Genomic DNA, 13671 nt, shown 5'->3' on the forward strand with positions numbered 1-13671 from the left:
ATCTTTTCAATATTACCCTCTACAGACTTGTTAACTTAGTTTTTACATGATAAAGGCCATTTCCTGAAAAGCTCCATGAAACTATTTTTGTCCTTTTTTGCTATGCCCAAATCACAAACTTCCCAGTTTTGTGAACCCTATTCTACAGCTCTTGTTTCTGGTCTGCTCAGACCACGACTTCCACCAGCAGCACTTCCTCTGCAGCGCTGCTCCCCAGAGCTCTCACGCTGTAGGTACAGACTTCGCTGCCTTGAAGACAAGAAGGTCTATTCCACCTGTGGTCAGAAAATACTGTTGCGCACAGAACAGCGCGTTCAAAAGCGTGGAGAGTGAGTGATATTATAGCATCCTTTAGCATCAGAGCGACCACGTCATTGCGCTGAAGTACATAAGTATATAAGTACATAAGGTTTATGTTTCCCTACTGGAATGAGTCAATTGAGATACACAGGTAATTTCAGCCTTCACCTTTCAAACAAGCTGTTTCGATAGATTATTTCCTTTACATCTTCCTTCATGATGTTAACAGACTGTGGGGAAAAACAAAAGTCCTTGGAGAAGTCACAGTTACAGCTCAGTGGAAAGTGAAGTGGAAAACTTGTTATCACCTGTAACTTCAGATCTTTTTCTAGAATGCCTCCACTGAGACAGGGTCATTCTCCAACTCCTTCCTGTAGGAACAGCTGTCCTGAATGAAAGTAAAGTAGGGAGCCACCATAACAAATCCTGAGGCTTCAAGGCTTGTTATGGGTAATTCCCATACCCCAGCCATGTGAAAGTACTGCTTCCCTTTCCTGTGTTCCTGGATCTTGTATTGTTCCCTTGCCAAATGCATGTAAAGACATCAGCTTTTCTAGAAATCATTACATGTACAATCAAACCGGAGGAGAAATTTCAGCATCCCTCCTGGAATCTGGCCAGGGGTAGGTACCTTGAAGGAAGAATCTACCTGAAGTAAGAGAACTGGCTTGAATAATTAGGAGCTGACATGTGTGTAGTGGATATTTTGTAACTCACCCTAGTTAGAGCCTGAATTTCCTGAGTCACTGGAGTTTGTCAGTCACTGCTTCAGTCACTGCTTCCGTCACTGCTGCACATCTGGGGAGCTCAGAAGTCAGGAGGTGAAACTTAGAGCTGGGAGTTCAGAGGTGCCTGCTATACAGTATTTTAAAACTCCTATCATGCTTTACCACCTGAAAGGGAACACAGCCTTAGGCCTGTTGCTCTTGGAGATTCACAGCACTCCCCTTGCAGTCGTCCTCATGTGGTAAGGACAAGGCAGATGAGAAAGTGACACCGTTTAAACTAACCATTGCTGTTCATGAGACAAGGAGGTGCAGAACAGCTGACACAAACCAAGCTCAGGCATCATTAGTTGTTAAAGACTCTCTTCAGCTTTTATTTGAACTGGTGTGTGTTTTTTAAACGAGTGAACAAGTTGAGACAAGCTTCAAGACAAAACACCAAGAATAAAACAAAGTTTTATTAGTATTAATCATGCCAGCTGTGGTTTGTGTGCTTTGCCAGGTGAAGATATTAAGCAGCTCTTTCTGTTTAGTCAGCAAAGGCTACTCTGAGAAAATTCAGTCACTGAATGCATTCTTGACAGGAACCTTCATTCTGAAGAAGCAGCATATAGTTCAACATGAATAACCCCTTCTATGATGTGGTCACAGCGTGGCGAATAAGGGAAGTGCAACTGACATCATCTACCTGGACTTGTGCAAAGCATTTGACACTGTCCCACCTGACATCCTTGTCTCTAAACTGCAGTCACATGGATTGATGGATGCACCACTTGGTGGATAATGAATTGGCTGGATGGTCGCAGTCAAAGAGTTGTGGTCAATGGCTTGATGTCCAAGTGGAGACCAGTGGTGAGTGGTGTCCCTCAGGGATCGGTGTTGGGACCAGTCTTGTTCAACATCTGGGATTGAGTGCACCCTCAGCAAGTTTGCTGATGACCCAAGCTATAGGGGTGCAGTAGACAAGCTGAAGGGAAGAGGTGCCATCCAGAGGGACCTGGACAGGCTCAAGAGGTGGAGCTGTGCAAACCTCGTGAAGTTCAACAAGGCTCAGCTCCTGCACTTGGGTCAGGGCAATCCCAAATGCAAATACAGGCTGGGTGGAGACTGGATTGAGAGTCTTGTAGAGAAGGACTTGGGGGTGTTGGTTGATCAGAAGCTCAACACAACCCAGAAATATGCACTTTCAGCCCAGAAAGCCAATGGTATGCTGGGCTGCATCAAAAGAAGAGTGACCAGCAGGTCAAAGGAGGTGATCCTGCCCCTCTATTCCACCCTTGTAAGACCCCATCTGCAGCACTGCGTTCAGCTCTGGGGCCCCCAACGCAAGAGGGACATGGACCTGTTGGAGCAAGTCCACATGGACAGCCATGAAGACGGCATCAGAGGGCTGGAGCACCTCTCTGACTCTCTATGCCAGTCCTATCCACAGCCCTGCCACAGTCCCTGAGTCATCGTGTTTCCTGCACCTCATAGGTCACCTGACAGCCTCAAATTAAGACGATTCCTCCCTTTTCAACTCAAGATTTGTAGTGCCACAACTCCTCATGGGATATTTGCATATATCCTCACTAAGTCTGGCAAATGCTGTTGTGTGTTTGCTTTATGTCTGTCTTTTTAAACTTGTGTCCATCACAACTTGAAGAATTATGCTTGCACAGAAGTATAAGGGTCAGAAAAATAAATTGCATGGGGAAAGTACATGATGAAGCAATATACAGGGAAGCTTTCCACTAGCAATGATGCTAATGGGTAAATGTTTAATGATAGCTATCTGCCACCTCAAGTTTCTGTATAAACTCACCACCAAACTACATATCCTAATACTACAATGCCAGCAGGATTATCTACAGACTATGGAGCACAGGTCTTCCAGAAGCGCTCATTCACGGGGTCTGTTTGGAGGTTCATCACCTCAGACTTTTCCTGTGAAATTCCCATCAGCTACAAAGTCTTAAAAGTTTTGCTTCTGGATAAGTTTCAGACTGAGCAGTTTACCAGAAAAAGAAAGACATGCTTTGTCCTCAGAAAGCTGTGTTAAGCGAACTGGGTTGAGGCCCAAGACCTGTGTTGAGATGTTTTGTACTAATGCTGTGAAGGCTATTACTATAGGGTTAAAATAAAATATAAAACCCAAAGCAGAACACAGAGAAAATGGGAAACCATGACAGTCCCATACCATCCATCTGTGACTCCATCTTCACTGCAGGTAATGACATATTTCACATCTCCAGCACTAAGGACTGCTGCCTTTGGCTGCAGACCTGTTCTCTGTGGCTTGAATTTCAGGCCTGAAGAGTCTGTAAACCCCACCTCTGCAGGTGGGGGTGCAGCCTCAGGCACGCACCCAGCAGAGGACCACCCCACATGGGTGACAGCCGCAGAACAGCAGGCTGGTGCCCACTGCAGCCCCCATGCCCCTCTCCAGGGACATGTCTCTCCCCATGTCCTGCCAGGCTGAAGCCACCGACCCCCATGCTGCTGCAGCAGGGAAGGTGCAGGAAGCAGCACCTGAAGGACATCTTGCTGTACAGTGGCTGGATGTGCAAACCTGCCACAGGTGATGTTTTTTACTATTAACTAAGAAACTGCCTGATAGAAACAATGGCTTTCCAAAGGGGATCCCACTTGAAGAGACGTTTGTTGTTATTTAATTTACGATAATGATCTTCATCTTACCCTTAATCTCATTTTTATATACACAACATACATACTTATAACAGAAAATTACATATACATATGTATATCCCCATACAACTATGCATACAATGTATATACTCTGCTGTGCTTACTCTCCAGAGGCTGTCTAACCCCACACTGACTGACAGTCTCCTCTTGAGTACACTGCAACAGCAACTTGCTGTAGTGCTCTCATTCACGGGCAGGTGGAGGATTTTGGCCAGAAATACATCACTGCTGCTGCTTGTTACAACATGCTTCTCAGAAATGTACTCCTAATCTAACTGGCAATCTGGAACCCAGCAGGATCACTCATTTTAAGCATCTCCTCACAGCACAGGACGTTTGCTGTTCCCTGCAGAATTGAAATGGCGGAGGTAACCCCCCAACCCTTCATACTGCTCTGGAGCATCGGCTATTCAGGTTTGGGGGCACGCAGGAGTCGTACTTAAGCATTTTTCTAGACCGAAATTAAGACCAATATTTCTATCAGCGCAGCTCTCCACTTCTAACAACAGGAGAGTTTGCATTTTAAAAGAAAATCACTTGTCAAAGCAGGAAGATGATGATCGTTCTTATGGGATGTATTCTGACAGTAATATGCAATTACCCTTGATAAACTATATTCTTCTTCCCATTGTGGCTGTGTGACTCTTGAAACTGCATTACTTAGTGCAATTAACAGGAGAACTGGCTACAGATTAGAAATTTCTAAGGGAAGAAATGTTGAGGGAAAGGAATAGGCTGGCTGATGCTATTTTATTTGTTCAGGCAGTAGAAATGAAAGCCCTTGTTTAGAAGTTTACATGATAATCCTCGTGTCCAGTCACTTGCTGTTTATTATATATACATATATATTCTCAACAACATATATATAAATACATATTATATATATATTTACAATCTCTCAACAATATATATATAAAATATGTATTATATATCTTATGTAGTCTCAACAACATTTCAAAATGCAGGACTGAAGAGGAGTGATAACTGAGTTGACCCTTATTTGTTTACTTGCTCATTGCCAGTATCTGTACTGCAAAGCACTTTAAGGAACACTTTGCAAATGAAAACATCTATAATGTTAGTGTATATTAAGTAACAAGTTTGATATCAATGGTAGGAACAGAATGATATTATTAAAAATGGCTTCTAATTTTTCCCCCCTTGTTCTGAAGGTCACTTTACGATAAATTGCTTCAATTTAAACCACACAATGTGGTCCTAGGATTGCTTCACTCATTCCCATGAAGTATATGTTTAGAATGCAGGTTTTTCTCCAAATCTTAAAAGTCTGAGATGAATGCACTACATTTTAGTGAGATGTGAGTCCCATTTGGACCATTCATAATTCTAACTGGCCTTTTTCAGCAATAAATATGATTAATACAATACTAAAAATAAAATAAATCACTTTAAAAATATTATTTAGTGTCAGAGCTGGCAGAGATGGTCAATATCCTGTGAACTGGGCCTGCTGACTGCCTGAAATACAATCTGTATCTGGCAAAAGTCATGCCATCAGGCTCCCCATCAATGCATTTGGCTTTTGACTCCTGCTGTTAGTTCTTTTCTTGTGCCTGTCCCTGCTAAAGTATTGATGAACTGACCAAAGGGAGCTCTTCCCTCCTCTCTGCCTTGTTTTAAAACTCTGTGCCAAATTTCAGTATCAGTTTTATCTGTGCTATACGCTGAGATAAAATCATCTCTTTGGTACTTCATTATTTCATATCCAGGAATTACCTCCACCCTTCTGCGGCAGTCATGTACTGAGATACTTGTTGAGTTTTTGACTCTCATATTCTTTGTATTGCCTAAGAGTTCTCTCTTATATATACTTTACAATGTTCCTACTTTTCAGGAGTTAGCTTTTCATACAGTTGTTGCTAGCTGCCTTAATCTTATCATTGTTTATCACATTGACAGTGACACATCACGTGAAGTTTGATTAGCACTGATTTTATATTTACTTTCCAGGCCATTCAGGAAAGCCAAGAAGCTCCAAAGGAAACATCAGTTTCCAAAGAGGATTGTCACCAACAGATACTTTGAAGCACTCATCCAGTTCTTGATGCACTGAATTCGTGCTTTATTGCATTATAAAGCACTTTTTTCCTGATCATTAACCTGCAGTGCTAAGTCAACCACCTTAAAAAATTAGTACAGCTATGACATTACCTTATAGCAATAAAGCCTTTAATCTCATCTGAGGTTACTCTGTGAGACCTATTTTTCCATTAGTCTTTGTTGACTGGCACACATAATATCCAAATGTTTCATTTAATTGCTAGCCATTCTTTTGCGTAATTACTTTTCTTCATGTCATCATCTGCTCCTCCCCACAGCTGAAGGTATGAATGGCACGGTGAGGTTGGGTGTATCAAGGCTTGTTGTGTCCAGTGTGCTGTACAGACCTATGTGCAACAGGCAATTATCATTACCAAAGAGCTAGACTGCAAACAGACTGGTTGCTGTTATACGGATGATGATTTGGAGGAAGATACATAGTGGATTAAGTAAGCTTTCTATGATCCAAAGCAGATTGGTTTTGCTCAGAGCAGCTCTTTTCTTTCCTTCCTCATGCAATTATCACTGTTTAACTGCAGCTCAGCAGCAGCGAACTAGGTGGATTTTAGGATATCCTTGAGGAACTCTGTTAGCACCCACACTTCCTTGCCATGTTCTTATTCCCACTATAGGACATCTTGGAAAGTTTAGTGGCTGATCAACCAGTAAATACAAAACCTTTCTTCTATTATTACAACCATGACTGATCCACAGTCAGCATCCTGCAAGGTATCACTGGGGATCAGCTTGCAAATCACTTTCTGTCAGAGGGAACCTATGGTGCCCCTGACTTCCCCATCTTCTGCTGCACCACGCAGCACCAACTTAATTGGGTAGAAAGTTTCATCCTTCATACACCCCAGGAAGTACTGGCATGATTGTTTAAACAAGGCTTACCAGGGACTGATGTAGTCTGGGTAGTTTGTGATTGTATTGGTCCCACTTTTACTTTTCTAATTTTGACATAATCTTACCAGTTCTGACTTCTTCTGAATTTCCTTGGTCTGCCAGTTTGTGTTAAAAATGAGCACGTCTGCTTTCTTTATGCACTTGCATTCTTAACAATAGCATGTTGTGATAGCATGTATCTATTAAACAGACTTTGGGGGGAGGGAGGTATTGGCTTTTGTAACAATGACACCCTAAATCCTATTTATAAGCACTTGAGTTTAGTGCCTAGTCTTTGGCTGCCCTGCTCATATTCTGCTTGTCGTTATCTTAAACTACTACTAATTTATTTCTACTTCCACTGTCTTCCCTCTCTTTTTTTCCCACTCTGTTCTGAACAACCTGATCTAGATGAAGGTGTCCCTGCTCACTGCAAGAGGGCTGGACTAAATGACTTTAAGATGTCGCTTCCAACCCAAACTATTTATGGCAGGCAGGTTGGAACTGGATGATCTTAAGGTCCTTTCCAACCCAAACCATTCTATGAGTCTAAATCCAAACTATAATTCTACTAACTGTTAGTGTTCTTTTTTCTGCCCCTGTTAATGTCCCTGATGCCTAGAAAAGCATCTCCCGTGCCATGGCTCTTTTTAAGCCTGAAGTCCAGCAATTCAGGATTGCCTCATGCTGTGTGCTCTACTATTTGTTTTAAGAAATGAAAGATGAGGCATTCATGAAATTCAGCTGAGAGTTTATAGCTGGTCTCCACGTCCTTTCATACAGATTTTCTAAGTGGACTGCCACACCATTTCCTCTCATTCCGAACTGTACAGGTAGAATGCAAGACATAGACAAGTTTCTATGAAGAAATTAAAAGTAATTTTCTGTTTTGTTTGGTGTTCTTGAATTGATTAGGTCGAAGGAGGTGATCCTGCCCCTCTACTCGTGAGACCTCACCTGGAGTATTGTGTGCTGTTCTGGTGTCCTCAACATAAAAAGGACATGGAACTGCTGGAACAAGTCCAGAGGAGGGCCACGAGGATGATCAGGGGACTGGAGCACCTCCCGTATGAAGATAGGCTGAGGAAGTTGGGGCTGTTCAGCCTGGGGAAGAGAAGGCTGCGTGGAGACCTCATAGCAGCCTTCCAGTATCTGAAGGAGGTCTATAGCAATGCTGGGGAGGGACTCTTCATTAGGGACTGTAGTGATAGGACAAGGGGTAATGGGTTAAAACTTAAACGGAGGAAGTTTAGATTGGATATAAGGAAGAAGTTTTCACTGTAAGGGTGGTGAGGCACTGGAATGGGCTGCCCAGGGAAGTTGTGACTGCTCCATCCATGGCGGTGTTCAAGGCCAGGTTGGACAGAGCCTTGGGTGGTATGGTTTAGTGTGATATGTCCCTGCCCATGGCAGGGGTGTTGGAACTAGATGATCTTAAGGTCCTTTCCAAACCTAACTATTCTATGAATCTGTTATCCCCAGCAATGTCCCTTTATTGGGTTTTACTAGTTTAAAGGCTGCATTCAAGGTTCTCTGTGCCTGAGTTGTTACTAATTTTGATACAAGGTACAATGTGTCCAAAACAAGTTATAGGGTCCTGCACGTAATTTTTCACTATTTTATGCTTGTTGAATAGATTGTAGGCTGCTGTTATTTTTATATTCCGCCCATTCAAACTGATCATGCAAGCTTCAGAAGCACCATTCATAGCACATTTCTTCTCACAAGTAATTTTTATTTCTCTTGCTCATTTCTTGCTGCTAACACAAAACAATGTAGGTGTCATTGTAATGTATTTATTCTATCAGAACCCTCTCCTGATTTCACCTTGGTTGCCAATCAGGATGACTAAGCCTTATATATGAAACCTTCAGACCAGCTCAAGTGTTGGAATGTCGACAAATGCTCCACAAAGCCACAACCTCACACTCATAGCAGCCAAGGACCTAACAATCCATATTGCATGTCTTCTTCTGGCGCCTCTTCCCAGAATAAAAGTGCTGCCACCAAAGTGCTCTACACTGGCTCTGTGCCCCAGCAGCCAAACCTCCCAGAGCAGGGCTACTCTCAGGGCCCCCACACAGGGCTGAAGAGTGGGATCATGAATTAATGCTGGAAGGAGTTACACTGCCATTTGTCTCCTCTTCATTGCTTTGAGATTCTGTGCAGTTTCCATGCGATACCAGGATTTAAAGGGTGGCTTCAAAGAAGACAGAGACTCCCTTTTCATAAGCAGTCATACAGAAAAAACAAGGGGCAACAGGCCCAAGTTACTCCTGGGGCGATTCTGACTGGACACCAGAGGAAAAACTTTCACAATGAGAACAATCAGCCACTGGAACGATCTCCCCAGGGAGATCATCTATATTTCATAATATATATTTCCCATAATAAATAAAACACATCCACACACAATTTTGAGTAATGTTGTCAGAGAACACGTGGATTATTATTATTTCAGCTTAATACAGCAAGAGCTGCAGAGACTTGGATGGCTTCAAAACCATACACTAATAATCAGTGAAGCATATTCAAGATAATGGCCAAATTTGCCGAAATTGAGGCACCCGGAGAAAAACTGTAGGTATGACTAGGAGAGCGAGAATGTAAAAGAGAGAGGGGGGAGAAAACGAGGAGGTTTTACTTCCTCCTCATTCTTAGCCCAGATAATTATTCCCTCTCCTTTCCTTCTTTTCCTAGGGAATAGCAGAATTGCAATAAATTAATAAACCATTTACTTGACTACTTCTTTTGAGTCCCTCCTTTTTTCTTCCCCTCTCCCCTCACTCCTCACCCCCCCTCCCCCCCTTCAGATCTCCAGCATCTTTCTCTGAGCTTACTCTAAGCATGCTGATTGCTCCACCTTGCCATCAAGATTTGCTCTTCCTTTCACCCCAGTGTTCCTTTGCTAAAGAGTTCGAGGGATGTCCATTTCAGGGAGAGCAGGAGCAGAAACAATGAACAGAATATTTAGAGCTGGAGCAGAGCCTTTGTTCCTGCAAAGAAAAATGCCAAGAGCAGGGGAGAAATGAATGGTGAAGCAGCATGCTGCTTGCTGCTCCCAGCACGTGTCCAGGATGCTGCTTGTCAGTGAGTGGATCTATCAGGATCGCATGGGGATGGTATTTGGCATTGCCATCTGTGCTGCTGTGAATGCATGAAAAAGATAATCTGAAGTGGCAAAGGGTTTAAAACTACTTATGCCAAGGGCGATGACATTTACAATTCCTTTTCAACGTAGAGAACTGAACTTTTAAAAAAACCCATATTTTTCTTGAGAATTAAAAATAACAGTTGTCCCTTGCTGGCACTGATTCCTAGCTGGAAACCAGATTCCATATTTTACTTGTTTCTACAAATTAGAAACAAATTTCATGCCACATTAAAGCTTCTAAGGACATTACTTAACCTGTCAAGAACATCCTCACAGGCACATGGAGGCTCTCAGCGGTGAGTGGGTAAAGCATGCTCAGAAAAGTCCCTCTGGGTCAAGGTTCTTGAATTAATTGTTCTTCTCAGGTTCACATACTTTGCTGTTCATCTTTATTCTTCATTTTCAGAACATGAAAAGTCTTATTTTTGGATGAAACTGCATCTTTGCACTACATTGAATTTTCTTCACATGTGCTTACTGAATTATCATAGATTTATACAACCCAAAGTACTGATCTCACCCTAGATACTGTTATTTTTGATTGATAGGTTGATGTTGCCTGTGATTACCATTTGGCAGAACAGTGTTCACTGTCTCTCTGTCTAGACAGATGTTTTTATCAGTCACGTCAGAAGGACAAATGCACACATTTCATTCTCAGCATCTCTCTTTCCCGACAGAACTGAGTCAGTATTGCTAACTTTAAGTGTTTTGGGGTTTTGTTCTTGTTGTTGTTATTTTTTGTGCAGGGTTTTTTTGTTTGTTTGTTTGGTTTTGGTTTTTCTGTTTATTTGATTGGTTTTTGTTTGTTTTTTGATTTTCTTGATTTCTTGCTTTTATGGACACCTATACAGTTTCAAGGAATCATTTGATCTTATACAACTATATATTATTTGCTTGAAATTTCATTCTTTCTTTTCCAAGTAAATCTGACAAAATCAGAGCACTTTACTGAAACAATATTAGAGGCAGAACTACATTCCAAGGGAAAAAATGCAAATATAAGAGTGACATTATCTGCAGAACAACTGCCACCTTTATAATTTACAGGAAACTTGTAATTATCACAGAAATCAGCTGTGTGTTGCCAATGGCACAGGAGGTATTCAAGTTGTAGGTTTGACCAACTAGGGTATCTCCTCCATACAGCTACTACAAGCATTTAAGTTTACAGTGGAATTAAAACATCTCATACTTTTATAAGGACACCTAATAATGCAAGCTGAAAGAAGTGTATGATTTTTACTTTCAGAGATGATGCTGCCTGTGAAGTAAAAAGCTGGAGTAGAGTCTTACCAAGAATGATAAGAAGTAATGGCAATGGATACAATGGTGTAATTTGGTTTGGTATAATAACATATAGGGTATTGTAGTTTATTTGTGAAATAGAAAATATGCCTCAAAAGGCATTTTTCATGCAGATATCATCAGCAACATATTTAAAAGAGGAGGTCTGTAAAAGTATTTTTAGGAAGCTATATAAAAAGAGGAAGCACACAAAGTTAAATGGAAGAGGCACAGTCTTCTCAAATACGCTGAAATAAAATGCACACTTCGCAAATTAATTAAACGCTATTAAAATAAAGTAACTTGATATCTTCCACAGATGGTTAAACCTGCAGATTTTAATAAGTCATAGGTATCAGATTACAGTGAAATGCAGTACTTCAGGTAGCTCTGACAGAATTTTCTGTTCTCAGGCAGATGGGCCTTTTAATTTCATTTAGTATTGCCAGCTGAAGTTTTGGAAGGCACAGGACTTCTCATACAACAAAACAGTAATCACAAAGTCCCAGTGAGAAAGAGGAAAACAGAAATGATGGAATACAGGAGTTACTCACAGCAGCCAACTGTCACTGGGAAGATGCATCCTCTAACTGCGCCACAGCAGAGGGTCCTTGGAGAAACAGTCTGCAGGATTGAGCTTCAGTTGGTGCCTTACACTTTGCTGTGCTCTCTGTTAGGAAAACAGTGTTTAACAGGTGCATTCGGCATACGGACTTCACAGAGGGTGTCTCTCCTGTTCCCTTTTCTAAGCTTCAGCTTTTTTCTCTCTGGAAGATATGTACAGAACCTGCTTTTGTTGAAAACAGTAAAAAGCTACAAGAACAGGAAATTGTTTCACTAGCAGTTTTCAAGACTTCCTTTCATATAGCCCTGTGTCTCAGCAGATGCACTTGTCACCAGCTATCCAGGAAAGCCCCAACCTGCTGGGCCCTACAAGCACCTCCTCCTCATAAACTGTGATTTCCATTGTCTCTGGCAACCTTAATCTGAGCCTGATCTTACTTTCTCCTTCCATTCAGCCTGAAAGAATAACTAACATGCCAGTCAGTTTTACTGCCTGTACACAGAAGGCATGACTGGGAGAAGCATGCACTGCTTTCCAGCAAGACAGTTTTATAGTAACTTGCTGAAACCCCCTATGTGCTAATAAAACTGGGAATTTATTTAAACAGAAGATACTCCTGACGACTGTGTTAGCATTGTGGATTTTTTTTTTCCCCTTGTCCTATTCCCTTTATTTACATCTGGATAAAATAGAAATATTTACTTTATTTATGTCTAGAGAAAATAAAACCAATCCACTTTGTATGTGAACATAACACTACCTAGTAATGAGGCTTCTTTCTTCAGGAAATTTGATCTTTGTTCTCTGTACTTTCCTCTACTCTTTCTCACACAACAGAGCATTAATACTCTTTGACAAGATAAAAAGGAAATTGCACTATGGTGCCTTTCCAGAAGCATTATTTTTCTTACCACTAAATGATCCGTAGAGAGAAGTTAAGCTGCAGCACTTTGGATTCGTTTGTGAGGATTGCTTTTAACTAAGGAACGATATCCAGTTTTACAAGGCAATTATCTAGCTCTTGAATGAATGAAACAATACCAGACCCTTATAGTCATGGAACTCAACAGAGCATTTTTCTTGTGCCTTATTCATCACCTGCTCCCACATCTCTGTTTTTAAGCACTTAATCATGGGCTAGGTTTTTTGCAAACATTTAGAGACACATATAACTTAGTTCACATGAATAGGGCCACTGAAGTTGGAACAAAACCTGTGCTTGTTATGTTTATAATATGTCTTTAGAGGCTTTGGCCTCTGCTCGCAGGGAGATGCTTGGCAGATATATTTGCTGCATTAGAAAGCCTCAATATGACATGTAAATGCACATTAATGTACACCTATAAATCTTGCATGGGTTTCTATCACTACCAACAGGACTTATACTAGATATTAGCAAGAAATTCTTCCCTGTGAGGGTAGTGAAGTGCTGGCACAGGTTGCCCACAGAAGCTGTGGCTGCCCCATTGCTGGCAGTGTTCAAGGCCAGACTGGAAGGGGCTTGGAGCAACCTGGTCTAGTGGAAGGTGTCCCTGATGGCAGGGAACTGGAACTGGATGAGCTTTAAAGTCCTTTCAAACCCAAACTGTCCTATTATTCTATGGTACGGCACAGCTGTGTTTCACGCTCAGGCTTGCGGCGTTCCTCCCTCGGCGCTCTGCTCATCGCTCCCCTCAGGGCGTTTCCTGGGGACAGGCCTGACGAGCAGCTTCCCCCACCCAGCCCGGCCTCTGCCAGCAGCTGCCTTGGCCCCAGCAGCCGCTCCGGCTGCCCTTTACTCGCAATGGAAAAATCCAGCCGCTGTCGGGAGATGATTCACCCGCCGCGTCCGCGCCGGACGGCCTGCCCCTCCAGCGAGGGGCACGCAGAGCTGCCAGCAAGCACGTACACTTACTCGCACCGCTGCTCCCGCGGCCGTGCAAGCACCCACGCAGCGCCACAGAAACGAACCGAGCCCCTCCCGGCCACCGGGACAGCCGGAGGAGGAGGAGGAGGAGGAGGAG

The 13671-nt window shown here is 42.4% G+C and overlaps 1 long non-coding RNA gene across 3 annotated transcripts; it reads right to left on the minus strand.

Annotated features, from left to right (window-relative positions):
- Positions 1 to 8376: 8376 nt before the first annotated feature.
- Positions 8377 to 13665, minus strand: LOC136009020 (uncharacterized). Of its 3 annotated transcripts, none has more exons than XR_010610306.1 (3): positions 13563 to 13665; positions 9503 to 11773; positions 8377 to 9358 (listed from the first exon to the last, which is right to left on the minus strand). It is a non-coding gene; the product is annotated as an uncharacterized LOC136009020 (long non-coding RNA). The 3 variants fall into 3 exon arrangements; XR_010610305.1 differs by having other exon boundaries at positions 9503 to 11870; XR_010610304.1 differs by lacking the exon at positions 13563 to 13665 and having other exon boundaries at positions 9503 to 11961.
- Positions 13666 to 13671: the final 6 nt, after the last annotated feature.

The sequence above is a fragment of the Lathamus discolor genome, chromosome 1, assembly GCF_037157495.1.
Source record: "Lathamus discolor isolate bLatDis1 chromosome 1, bLatDis1.hap1, whole genome shotgun sequence".
NCBI lineage: Eukaryota > Metazoa > Chordata > Aves > Psittaciformes > Psittacidae > Lathamus > Lathamus discolor.